The following is a 13979-nucleotide window of genomic DNA, read 5'->3' on the forward strand; positions in this document are numbered from 1 at the left end:
TTAAAGAGATGAATGGACGACTTCCCGTGGCTCCAATCGCCAGCCAAAAGGGCACCCGGACCGGTGTATTTTGTACGGAGAAGCGCGGCTCTGGGGTGCCGACAAAGCAGCCGCGCAGGGCAAAGCAGCGGCACCCGCCGGCACAGCCACGCTGGCCGAAACAGCCGCGCTGGTGACCTGTGGAGCTCCTCCGCCTGGGAATTTCCTAGTCTGTGGGCAATAAAAATGCGGCGTCCACTCACCCTCTGCACTTTCACTGGGAGCTGCAATCCTGAGCTGTTCCTAAATGGCCATCTTGGATCCTCCTCCTCTGATGTTATATTTATAAAAGTTTGCAAGACAAATCAATGTCACCAAATTGGAGCAAATCTAAACCCAAATGCTGATGAAATAGAAACATTGGAGGTATTTTGTAAAAACCTCACTCTTGCATCTCCTGTTGGATGTGTGATAGCCCTGACAGCTGGTATAATTCCCAGCAGCCATGACTACATAGCTAGGGGATCTGCCTCTGTGGAGCACTGTATGCACTGTTGGTTAGCTTCATTTTTAAACGGGGATAATTATGTTCCTCTCTCCCATTGGGTTGTTTTGAGGAATGACTAATTAATAGTTGGAGATAGCATTCTAAATGCAAATTAGTCAATAAGGATCAGATTGAGCGAAAATACTCCCATTGTTGAGCTCTGAATCTGGTGGTTATTTCTAACAGGTACTGAAAGGCCTTGTAGAAATAGCCTTGCTTAGAGGAGAAAAGACACTAAAGCATATTTCAAAATATCCAACAAACACCAGATTGCAAAGTTTATGGTTCATATTACTTTTTAAAGAGAATTTTAAAGTTTCTTCAAAGAAATATTTTTTCCAGGTTCTAAAAGTATAATATTATTAAAAAATAGAAAGAAAAACAACATATAATAAAGTGTCACTCTATCCTGCTGCAGTAGAGGGGTGGTATCATTTGGGATAAAGTTAATCTTGCTAGACTTTTGTGGAAAATATTTTAACCCTATAATTAATAGCAAACAATATGATAGACCCTTAGGCAGTTTCAGGGCTCTATGAAATAACTATACCAGCCATATTTTCCCATGACAGTAAACATCAAGTTATGTGATTTTTGACCACTCTGATTTTCAGCAGCCCAAAGAAACATATTTGTCTTTGCTAAACCTCCAATGACAGGACAATTCATAGAAAAGAACAAGTGATCATTTCCACTTCGAATCCTGATATTCACCCATAGATGTCAAAATAAATCTCTTTGTTCTTTAAGGAAACAGGATATAATAACAACAATAAAAAGTTTGTGTAGCCAATACCACCTCCTACATGAGAAGCAGCTATCTAAAAAGTCCTGCATTCGTTTTAAATGGATTTGTTACTCCATTGACATGAGAAACCTCTTATCAATTTTCTTCTGAGTGATTAGTTGAACATAGTCGTGTGTAGACAACACGTGTATTCAGATATTAACCAAAAACCAGACATTGTATTTTGGAGGATTTGACTCTGAACCTAAGACTTTGGGAGATTATTAAGTGGGGAATAATGAATCAATAAATGCTTTTGATGGAAAAAGGGTTTGAAAAAAATCTATGCTGCAGAAAGGTGGGTCTATGGGAAGAGTGTGTGATGAATTGGAGTAGGCAGGGACTACAGAAGGAGAATCAATTTGAAGGTTATTTTGGTTGTTCTGGAATAAACTGGGATGGTGGGTGGCTGGAATGCAGAGGAAGGATGATGGAAGAGAGCCCAAGGGATAGCTACTACTGCAGGGAGGAGAAGAAGAGTAGAGGGAGGTGAGAGTAGGAAGAGGAGGAGGAGGAGGAAAGAGAAGTCTCATAGGACTCTTCCTGTGTCCTTTGAGCCTGTTTGTTCATGAAGAATAAACATTACGGAACATGATTCTCAAATTTGTTCAGGTATGCTGTTCGTGATGTGCCATGAACTTTTGATATGTTTTCTTTTATCCTGCAAATAGAAACATTCTACCAGCAAAAATCGATGCAAAGTCAAGTCGCAAGTGGGAGCCCATGTGTGCATAAAAAAAAAATTGTTGAATTAAGTACGATGAGCCTGTGGTCAGTTTTCCTGTTAATACTCCTTTCTGAAACTTATGTTGCTATGTGCTGGATCTCTCTAGAAAAAAGATAGTAAACAGTGCTAAAAGTTCAAGAAAAATTCAGACTAAAACATAGAAAACAGTCCAATTTTTTCTTTTCACAGCAGAATACACTGGTTTGTTTAGTTTCAGAACTGATTATAGTGATCATTTTTTCCTACAGGTAAATTTTTACTGGCCAAGTTGGATGGTGAGCTTCTTGAGAGCTCATCCTACTCTTTCTTGTTTGTGTGTGTGTGTGTGTGTGTGTATGTGTGTGTGTGTGTGTGTGTGTGTGTGTGTGTTTTCTATTTACTGGCTGCAACAGTGGATCGAACAGCTGCATAACAAGCACTGTTTGGGGTAAATCAAGTGGCATTCCAGATGTGCAGAGGTTTCTGTACGTGTCATTGGACGTAGAACTCTGCCAAAAATCAAACCAAAAAGGGTGGAAAACCTCTTCAATTAATTTATTATCTTTGAATTCAGGGGAGATATAGTGAGCTCTTCAGACCAGAAAGACTGAGTTTTATTACAGCTGAAGCTCTAAGCTCATAAGAGACTGGATATTTGAGGAGTCATCATTACTTTCCTAGCATAGAGTAATTGCTAACTCAACAAAACAGAAATGCATTAGTTCAAATTTTGAAGGTCATCTGTGTCTAATGGAAGGTATGGAAATTTTGTTCTATTTTAGAGATGAAACCTTAGAGTCTAAAAAATTATTATGGTGCTGAATGTGTATCCTGTGCTCTATAATCGATGACATTTTTTAAGTGAATGATATTGTTCATCTCAAATATATTCCAGATTGCTAAAGAAAAAAAAATTCAACATAGAATCAATTAAAAATCAGTTTAATATTGCAAGAAAAGGCACACAAATCCAAGAATATTGTTTATTCCAAACGGCTGTGAAATTCTATTACTTTACCACTGTGATTGTAGAAGGTAGAAATATATTACTGTGTGGGTAAAGGAAAGATGTAGGTAAATAGAAAAATGCTGTGCATAAATATGTGGGTAATTTTAAGATATCTTTTCTCATGTAGTAAAATGGATGTGGAAATGAAAAACCCATATTGGTTCTGGTTTTCTAATATGGCATATTGAGCATTCTTCAGACATCACTTCAGGCTCTTAGCATATAACAGCTTCTTAATAGTGGTTACTGCTGGGAAGAGTAGTAGGTTTGGGAAGAAGAAAACTTCAAGTTTTACTTCATATAATTTTATATTTTTAAAAATAACATCTGTATTTTAATATTTAATCATATGCAATAAAAATCAGATTTAATGCCACTTCCAAATTCATACCTCCAGCTCAGATCTTCCACCCAGCTCCAGACTTACCTTGATATTCCCATACACATGTCAAACCCAACATGCCCCAAATGGAACTCCTGGTCTTTTCCCACAAACATGCTCCATCTGTAACCTTTCCCATCTCCACTGATAACATTCCTTCCTTCCAGAAGACCTAAAACCTTGGAGTCATCTTCAGCTGCTCTCTTTCTCTCATACTGCAGTCCAGTCTTTCAGCAAATCTTATTGGCTCCACTTTGAAATATACTCAGATTCTGTCATCTCACTATTGCAGACAGAGAGCGATCTCCACTGCCCCTACTCTTCAGAACCCCCATTGTGGTTCTCCTGGGTCACTCCAGCAGAGTCCCACAGGTCTCCCAGTGTTTGCATTTGCTCCCTGCAGTCTGTTCTGGCACAAAGGCAGAATAATCTTATTAAAAGACAATTCAGGTAAGCCATGTCACTCCTGCTCAAAACCCTTCATTCACTCCCTGCTCTTCTCATAGGAAAAGCCTAGGTCCTTCAATAGCAGCCAAGGTCTTACATGACGTGCTCTCATTTCCTCCCTGGTCTCATTTCCTATTACTTTCACCTGTGGACTCGTCTCTAGTTGCATTTTTCTCCTTTCTTTCCTCGAACACACGGGCATGTCCCCAGCCTCAGTAGTGGTGAATCTATCTGCCTGGAATATTCTTCCTCCAGGTACCCGAGGCACTGTCTCTCTCACCTCTTTCAAGCCTTTGCTTAGATTATCTTCTCAATGAGCTGATGACCCTACCTAAAACTTCATACTGCCCTGCACACCTCCCTTCCCACAGCACTCCTGATGCCCTTACCTGGCTTCACTTGTGCTCTTTCTCCACAAGTATATTCTGTTTTGTATATACTATGTAATCAATACATTCGTTGTGTTTATTGTGTTTTGCTCCCTACTAGAATGGGAGTTTCACAAGGGTAGGGAGCTGTCTGTTTTGTTCACTGGTGAAAGTGGCTTGAATAGTGCCTACTTCAAGAAATATTTATTGAATGAAAATTTAAAAACAACCTAGAGGGGTTTCCAGTATTCCTCATATGAGAATGCCAGTGTCATGAGGACCAGTTCCATGACTATTTTGTTAATTACTTTATATCCGATGCCCAGCAAATTTTCTGCCATTAGTAGGCACTTAATAAATGTTTGTGAAATGAATAAGTGAGGATATATTTTTTATTCAGATGTTTAGCCCATCTTTTTAATATAAATGGTGGGTTTTTTTTTTGTTTGTTTTGTTTTTGCTTTTGTTTTTTGAGATGGAGTTTTTCTCTTGTCGTCCAGGATGGAGTGTAATGGCACGATCTCTGCTCACTGCAACCTCCGCCTCCCAGGTTCAAGCTATTCTCCTGCCTCAGCCTCCCAAGTAGCTGGGATTACAGGCACCCACAACCACATCTGGCTAATTTTTGTATTTTTAGTAGAGATGGGGGTTTCACCATGTTGGCTAGGCTGGTGTTGAACTCCTGACCTTAGACGGTCCACCCAATTTGTCCTCCTAAAGTGCTGGGATTACAGGTGTGAGCCACTGCACCCGGCAATTTAAGCGGTTTTTACTGAATACTTTTTTTTAAATCTCAGCATTTTTCCTCTGGAGGTGCGAGTTTTACAGCATTTCAGAAAGCTAAACACAGGCATTATTCAGGGACCTCTGAGTACCGTCTTTGCATTCTGTCTGCATTGTGGAATGTTTATCTGCATTCTGTGTGGTTACCTCTCTTCTGAGTTTCTGTATCCTGAGCAAATTAAATCAGGAACTAAGAGTGGGGATGTGAGTGGCCTCTTTTAGCCAATCTGTTGGAAACACGGCCTGCCATCTCTTTTCTTTTTTTTATTGACCTCAAGGAGATTTAAACTAGACTACTGCACATTAAATTGCAATATGATATTTGAATGGACAGAGGCAGAAATAAATTGATTCCTTCCACCTCTTGCTGATTACTCCATAATATCATTATGTTACAGGCATTGGATTGGGCACTCACATGGTGAGTGATAAATGCATTAAACACCCATTAAGATAGCAGTAAGCAATATTAATGAAAGGATGAACACAGTAAATGTTCTTTGATGATGGTCTAGGTGGTGGCAATATTATTCTTGTGGCTCACAAGATGCCTCAGGGTTCTTGACCTTGAATGCCCTTCTAGTATAGGAGAGTTTTGGTGAAGATTAAATTACAAAGATTCTTTGGTGGAATTTGACTGACTACATTCCAACAGCATTGTAATAGTATATAAGAGATACGGATGTTCAGATCCACTGCTAAGGTGGTGTCTCAGAGCACATTCTGATACGTTTTAATATTTCTGTGAGAGAAAAATGGAAGTAAATTGAGAATTGAGTATACCTCCTCTTCTCATACCTGGTAATTTGGGGATGACTTGTGTTCTTGCTCATCCTGTTTTTTTTCTCAGAGGTACATGATTAGATTAAATTAAAAACACAAAAATCATAGGACTCATCTTCTACTAGAGCTCATGGCATTCTATCAGAACATTTAATCCTGCCTTTAGGAACATAAGATCTCTTTGAGTGCTGACAGGGCTACTTTCCTTAGCATAGCATTATCTTGTTATAAGAAACCAAAGAAAAAGGTAAGTTGTATACGTATCTCTATTCCCTCATAGCAAAACACCAGGTGTTGTTGTCTCTTGGGCTTCCCTTCTGCAAGCCCTTGTAGAAAGAGTTTGTTTTTGCATTTATCGTTAAGAGTAAGAGAGCCAGGGTTTTTCCTTGCTAACTTCATTAATATCTAACAAAATTACATATGAACTTACCTTTTGACCCAGCCATTTGCTTTCCAGGAAACCACCTAAAGCACACGTCCAACAATAAAAAAATGCATTTGCACCAAGTTATTAATAGCAGCATTGTTTGTAATTGCAAAATGTTAGAAAAAATCTAAATGCCCCTACACAGGAGAGTGGTTGAATACACTATAGTACATCCACAAAATGGAGTACTATGCAGCTGCAAAAAGAAATAAGAAAGATCTTTATGCATTGATATGGAGTAATTTCCAGGGTATACTGAGGGTGAAAGAAGTACAAAATAAAACCTCTGTCAATAAACATGTGAAAAGACGCTCAACGTTATTAATCATTAGGTAAATGCAAATCAAAATTACAATGCGATACCACATCCACCCACTAGGATGGCTATAAGTAAACAAATAAAACAGAAAGTAACAAGTCTTAGCGAGATTGTGGAGAAATTGGAATCCTGTACATTGCTGGTAAAAATGTAAAATGTTACAACTACTGTGGAAAATGGTTCAGTGGCTCCTCAGAAAGTTAAATAAAATTATCATATGACCCCAGCAATTCTACTCCTAGGTAACTACCCCAAATTATTGAAGACAGATATTCAAAGACACGTATAAGAATGTTCATAACAGCACTGTTTACAATAGCCAAAAGGTGGAAACAACCCAAATGTCCATCAACTTATAGAAAGATAAACAAAATGTAGCATATCCATAGAATGGAATATTATTCAGCTGTAAAAAGAAATGAAGTACTGACACATGCTACAATGTGAGTGAACTGTGAAACATTATGTTAAATGAAAGAAACCAAATAGAAAAAGGTCACATATTATTATGATTCCATCTATGTAAAATTACTCAGGTAGGTGAATCCATACAGGCAGATTTCACTCAGATCTCCTTCAATATGGCTCCTGTGTCATTTTGACATTCTCCATCATTTTTTAGTACTTCCTTAGTTTCTGGCATCACAAAACATTCAGGCTCATCTTATATATTTCCTGGAATTGATTATTTCTCCAAAGAACACTTTACTTATTTGCTCAATCCTAATATATACCTAAAGTAGTCTCAGAGTTGCTAACCCATACCTCTGTCTGTGAAAACAAATTTACTAACTAGAGTATATGTTTTGTACAGTTCTTTCTGTCTTTAGCTTTATATTGTACAGTCAAAGTATTGTTTTCCAAACATAGTTGGCTCTTCTCCAACTCTTTAATTATAGTTATGATATTCATTTGTAATACAGTTAGATCCACTTGTTACTCTTTGTATTCTAATTGGGGTCCTCTCACATCCTATAGATTATAATTATTTGGACAGAGTAGGAATCACTATGTGATTCATTACCTGGTTCTAAGGGTCAAAGCTGTGATGGAGTATGTCAAAATGACACAGGAGCCATATTGAAGGAGGTCCCAGTGAAATTTGGAACAAGCTGTGCTAAAAATGGATAATCATAGTAATAGAGTATAACCTAGAAAATAAAATGAATATTCCTGAGTCCATACTGATATAAATATAAGTAATTGAATAAGTAAATAAATAAGTGAAGGGCCAGCTATTCTTTAATAAATATAGAAGGAATGATGGAAATAGAAAGTCACTATTGGCAAAGACAGGAATCAATATACACTAATAGTAGTGAGAGAAGTTAAGTTAAGAAACAGGGTATTTGCATGATCTCAAAGTTTCTCCCCATAAAATGCTTTTAGGAAAAAGTAGTAGCCTTATAGAGATGAAACCTGTTAACTACCACAGAATCAAGTGACCAAAGTTAACTTCACCAGTAATGCAGTATTGACATCAGGGATTCTTAACATGATGCACTGAGAAGGGCATAACATCACTTCTGTGACAGACTTGCCCGAAATGCATAACCTCAATCTAACCATAAGAAAACATCAGACAAGCATGAACTGAGAGACATTCTACAAAATAATTGCCTAGCACTCTTCAAAAGTGTCAAGGTAATAAAAGACCGATTGAGGAACCATCACAGATTGGAGAAGACCAAAGAGACGTACCAATTAGACCTTAGACCAGTGAGGACATTAGCGGGACAACTGTAACATTTGGATAAGGTCTGCAGATTAGTTAAGAGAATTATCTCCATACTAACTTCCTGGTTTTGCTCATTGTACGGCAGTTAGCAGGATGTTAATATTAGAGGAGGCTGGACAATAGGTATGTGAAATCTCTGTATCGCTCTGCAACTTTTCTCTACATCTAAAATTTTTCAAAATAAAAATTTGAAAACATAAAGAAGTCTTTTTCAATTCAACATTTTTTTGTTTATTTTACTTGCTTTGATTTTTAACTGGGCCCAGATTTTAAAGATATATTTAGAATGATATCATTTATTTTTCCTTTCAGAATACTTCAATGGGATTAAGGAAGGATATTGAGAGTGTTTAGTTGCCTCTGGCTCTCTCCCTTCCTAGAGACAAGATTCAGTCCAAACAGGGAAATGGTGGGGCAGTAGGTGGGCGGAGGATTCAGGGTAGATCCAGTGGAATGGAATTTTCTGGGAAAATATTGTCACTCCTATGCCTGAATGAGAGAGGGGAGGGAGAAGTTACTGGAACCCAGAGAGATTAGCTGAATGAAAAGAATACTGGGCAGGATTCATGGCTTTCAGGGGCAGGACACGAGCAACTCAAGGTAACCAAGTAGCTGGAGCAGGTAAATGAATGGTTCATAACCCCAGCACTTTAAGAGGCAGGTGGATCACGAGGTCTGGAGTTTGAGACCAGCCTGACCAACATGGTGAAAACCCATCTCTACTAAAAATATAAAAATTAGCCGGGCATGGTGGTGCGTGCCTATAATCCCAGCTATTCAGGAGACTGAGGCAGGAGAATCTCTTGAACCCAGGAGGCAGAGATTTCAGTGAGCTGAGATCATACCACTGCACTCCAGCCAGGGCGACAGAGCAAGACTTCGTCTCAAAAAAATATATATATAGATCCAATTTTATTTCTTTTCTGCCTTCCAAGCTGTTGCCAGAGCCTCCATTAACTGCGCCCAATCAGAAGCCACAGACGAGGGAGCCCATTGATACAGTTTAAACATAGCTACTTCTAGTGCCCAGAGCAGAGTGGAGAAGACTGGAAAGTAGATTGGAGAAATGAAGGTAAGGTATCCAGCTTGAAGATGATCTAGCCTACTTCTCTCATTTTGCAGATGAAAAAAGCCTCAAATAAGAAACTTATTCAAGGTCACAATAAGAGGCAGTTTGGTAGAGTTGAAACCCATTAATCTGCAAGTTGGAAGACAGGTTCTAGTCTTGGATGGCGACTGCCCTGGGCTTTAGTTTCTATATCTATGAATGAATGGAGGCAGACTAAAGCAAGGGTCTTCAAACTGGGGTATCCGTACACCTGAGTTTACTTAGGAATTTATAGGAGGTATAGGGCATGAATAATTTTAAGTGAATTATTTTCCAGACCCACAGCTTGTTACATATACTGTCTTCTAAAATTAATCTGTTTTCCCCTTCATAATTGTCCTTCTCACACTTGACACAAGAAAAGCATGCATCCCATTTAACACACATATGGCCAAAGTGTATTACCCCAAGGTGTGAACATTTTGAGACACCAGACAAAGGAGCATTTTGAAAATGCATAGCTTTTGAGGCAGATTCCTCTTACAGCACACCAGACAACTTCAATTAAGAAATACTGAAAGGGGCAGCATTCACTCATGGCAAATGTGCATTGGTACATGGTCTTTCTGAGAAAAGTTTGTATCTCACAAACGAATGTTCCACATTTCAAACATAAAGTTGGAAGTAGGTCTTTGTACATTTAGGAGGAAGGAAGATTCTAATCTGATTCAGATGATGAGCAGTTTCCAGGAACTGGTTGTACCACATGCCAGGCTGACTGGCGCAACCAGGAGTGATAATATGTAATTATCTCTACCTCTCATACATGTGATTTTATTCTTGTATAGTGCTCTGTGTTCACAGAAAAATCAGTTCAAAATGCACTAGTTGGAGCCAGGAGTTTCCAAGACCTGCTGTTACTTCCCTTTGAATATGTTTAAACTAGGACACAGCAATTGCCACACTGGCGTCAGGCTTATATATGACGTGTCCCATTCTTGTCTATTTGGAGAGCAGCAGTGGTCTTGATGCTCACCTTAAGGTTAAGAATTTTCAAGTTTCTTTTTTTTTTAATATGTATATTTCATTGCACTTTAGGTTCTGGGGTATATGTGCAAAACATGCAGGATTGTTGCATAGATACATACATGGCAATGTGGGTTGCTGCCTCCATTCCCCCCATCACCTATATCTGGTATTTCTCCCCATGTTATCCCTCCCCAACCTCCGTACCCCCCACTCTCTCCCCTATTCCCCCTCAACAGACCCCAGTGGTGATGCTCCTTTCCCTGTGTCCATGTGTTGTCATTGTTCAACACCTGCCTGTGACTGAGAACATGCAGTGTTTGTTTTTCTGTTCTTGTGTCAGTTTGCTGAGAATGATGGTTTCCAGATTCATCCATGTCCCTACAAAGGACACGAACTCATCGTTTTTTACGGCTTCATAGTATTCCATGGTGTATATGTGCCACATTTTCCCTGTCCAGTCTATCATCGATGGGCATTTGAGTTGGTTCCAAGTCTTTGCTATTGTAAACAGTGCTGCAATGAACATACATGTGCATGTGTCTTTATAATAGAATGATTTATAACCCTTTGGATATATACCCAGTAATGGGATTGCTGGGTCAAATGAAATTTCTATTTCTAGGTCCTTGAGGAATCGCCACATTGTCTTCCACAATGGTTGAACTAATTTACACTCCCACCAACAGTGTAAAAGCATTCCTATTTCTCCACATCCTCTCCAGCATCTGCTGTCTCCAAATTTTTTAATGATCACCATTCTAACTGACATGAGATGGTATCTCAATGTGGTTTTGATTTGCATTTCTCTAATGACCAGTGATGATGAGCATTTTTTCATATGTTTGTTGGCCTCATGTCTTCTTTTGAAAAGTGTCTGTTCATGTCCTTTGACCACTTTTGAATGGGTTTGTTTGTTTTCTTCTTGTAAATCTGTTTTAGTTCTTTGTAGATTCTGGATAATAGCGCTTTGTCAGATAGGTAGATTGCAAAAATTTTTTCCCATTCTGTTGATGCTGGTTCACTCTAATCATTGTTTCTTTTGCTCTGGAGTTTAATTAGATCCCATTTGTCTATTTTGGCTTTTGTTGCCAATGCTTTTGGTGTTTTAGTCATGAAGTCCTTGCCTATGCCTATGTCCTCAATGGTTTTGCCTCGGTTTTCTTCTAGGGTTTTAACGGTGTTAGGCCTTATGTTTAAGTCCTTATTCCATCTGGAGTTAATTTTAGTGTAAGGTGTCAGAAAGGGATCCAGTTTCTGCTTTCTGCACATGGCTAGCCAGTTTTCCCAACACCATTTATTAAACAGGGAATCCTTTCCCCATTGCTTGTTTTTGTCATGTTTATCAAAGATCAGGTGGTTGTAGATGTGTGGAGTTGCCTCCGAGACCTCTGTTGTGTTCCATTTGTCTATATCTCTGTTTTGGTACCAGTACCATGCTGTTTTGATTACTGTAGCCTTGTAGTATAGTTTGAAGTCAGGTAGCATGAGCCTCCAGCTTTGTTCTTTTTGCTTAGAATTGACTTGATTATTTGGGCTCTCTTTTGGTTCCATATGAAGTTTAAGGTGTTTTTTTCCAGTTCTGTGAGGAGGGTCATAAACAGCTTGATGAAGGTAGTGTTGAATCTATAAATTACTTTGGGCAGTATGACCATTTTCATGATATTGATTCTTTCTAACCATAAGCGTGGAATGTTTTTCCATCTATTTGTGTCCTCTTTTATCTGCTTGAGCAGTGGTTTGTAGTTTTCCTTGAAGAGGTCCTTTACGTCCTTTGTTAGGTGTATTCCTAGGTATTTTATCCTCTTTGTAGCAATTGTGAATGGCAATTCGTTCTTGATTTGGCTGTCTTTAAGTCTGTTATAGGAATGCTTATGATTTCTGTATATTGATTTTGTATACTGAGACTTTGCTGAAGTTGCTTATCAGTTTCAGGAAATTTTGGGCTGACATGACAGGGTCTTCTAAATATACAATCATGTTGTCTGCAAATAGAGACAATTTGACTTCCTTCTTTCCTAATTGAATGCACTTTATTTCTTTTTCTTGCCTGATTGCTCTGGCTAGAACTTCCAATACTATATTGAATAGGAGTGGTGAGAGAGGGCGTCCTTGTCTAGTGCCAGATTTCAAGGGGAATGCTTCCAGTTTTTCCCCATTCAGCATGATATTGTCTGTGGGTTTTTCGTAAATAGCTTCTATTATCTTGAGATTCGTTCGTCGATAGTTTATTGAGAGTTTTTAGCATAAAGGGCTGTTGAATTTTGTCAAACGCCTTCTCTCTGTCTATTGAGATAATCATGTGGTTTTTGTCTTTGGTTCTGTTTATGTGATGGATTGCGTTTATAGACTTGCGTATGTTGAACAAGTCTTGCATCCTCGGTATGAAACCTACTTGATTGTGATGGATAAGCTTTTTGATGTGCTGTTGCAATCAGTTTGCCAGTATTTTATTGAAGATTTTTGCATCTGTGTTCATCATGGATATTGGCCTGAAGTTTCCTTTTCTTGTTGAGTCTCTGCTGGGTTTTGGTATTAGGATGATGTTGGTCTGATAAAATGATTTGGGAAGGAATTCCTCTTTTTGGATTGTTTGGAATAGTTTCAGAAGGAGTGGTACCAGCTCCCTTTTGTATATCTGGTAGAATTTGGCTGTGAACCCATCTGGACCTGGGCTTTTTTTGGTTGGTAGGCTATTAATTGCTGCCTCAACTTCGGCCCTTGTTATTGGTCTATTTAGGGTTTCAAATTCTTCCTGGTTTAGGCTTGGAAGGGTACAAGTGTCCAGGAATTTATCCATATCTTCCAGGTTTACTGGTTTGTGTGCATAGAGTTGTTTGTAGTAATCTCTGATGGTGGTTTGTATTTCTGTGGAATCGGTGGTGATATCCCCTTTATTGTTTTTTATTGCATCTATTTGATTCTTCTCTCTTTTCTGTTTTATTAATCTGACTAGTGGTCTATTTTGTTGATATTTTTGAAAAACCAGCTCCTGGATTTATTGATTTTTTTGAAGGGTTTTTTGTGTCTCTATCTCCTTCAGTTCTATTCTGATCTTAGTTATTTCTTGTCTTTTTTGATCTTGCTCCTTTAGCTCTTTCAATTTTTATGATAGGGTGTCCATTTTAGATCTATCCTCGCTTCTCATGTAGTTATTGCTATTAATTTCCCTCTAGACACTGCTTTAAATGTGTCCCAGAGATTCTGGTTTGTTGTGTCTTCGTTCGCGTTGGTTTAGAAGAACATCTTTATTTCTGCCTTCACTTCATTGTTTATCTAGTCAATATTCAAGAGCCAGTTGTTCAGTTTCCATGAAGTTGTGCAGTTCTGAGTTAGTTTCTTAATCCTGAGTTCTAATTTGATTGCACTGTGGTCTGAGAGACTGTTATGATTTCAGTTCTTTTGTATTTGCTGAGGAGTGGTTTACTTCCAATTATGTGGTCAATTTTAGAGTAGGTATGATGTGGTGCTGAGAAGAATGTATATTCTGTGGCTTTGGGATGGAGAGTTCTGAAGATGTCTATTAGGTTTGCTTGGTCCAGATCTGAGTTCGAGTCCTGGATATCCTTGTTAATTTTCTGTCTCGTTGACCTGTCTAATATTGAGAGTAGAGTGTTAAAGTCTCCCAGT

The sequence above is a fragment of the Cebus imitator genome, unplaced genomic scaffold, assembly GCF_001604975.1.
Source record: "Cebus imitator isolate Cc_AM_T3 unplaced genomic scaffold, Cebus_imitator-1.0 Scaffold414, whole genome shotgun sequence".
In the NCBI taxonomy this organism is placed as follows: Eukaryota; Metazoa; Chordata; class Mammalia; order Primates; family Cebidae; genus Cebus; species Cebus imitator.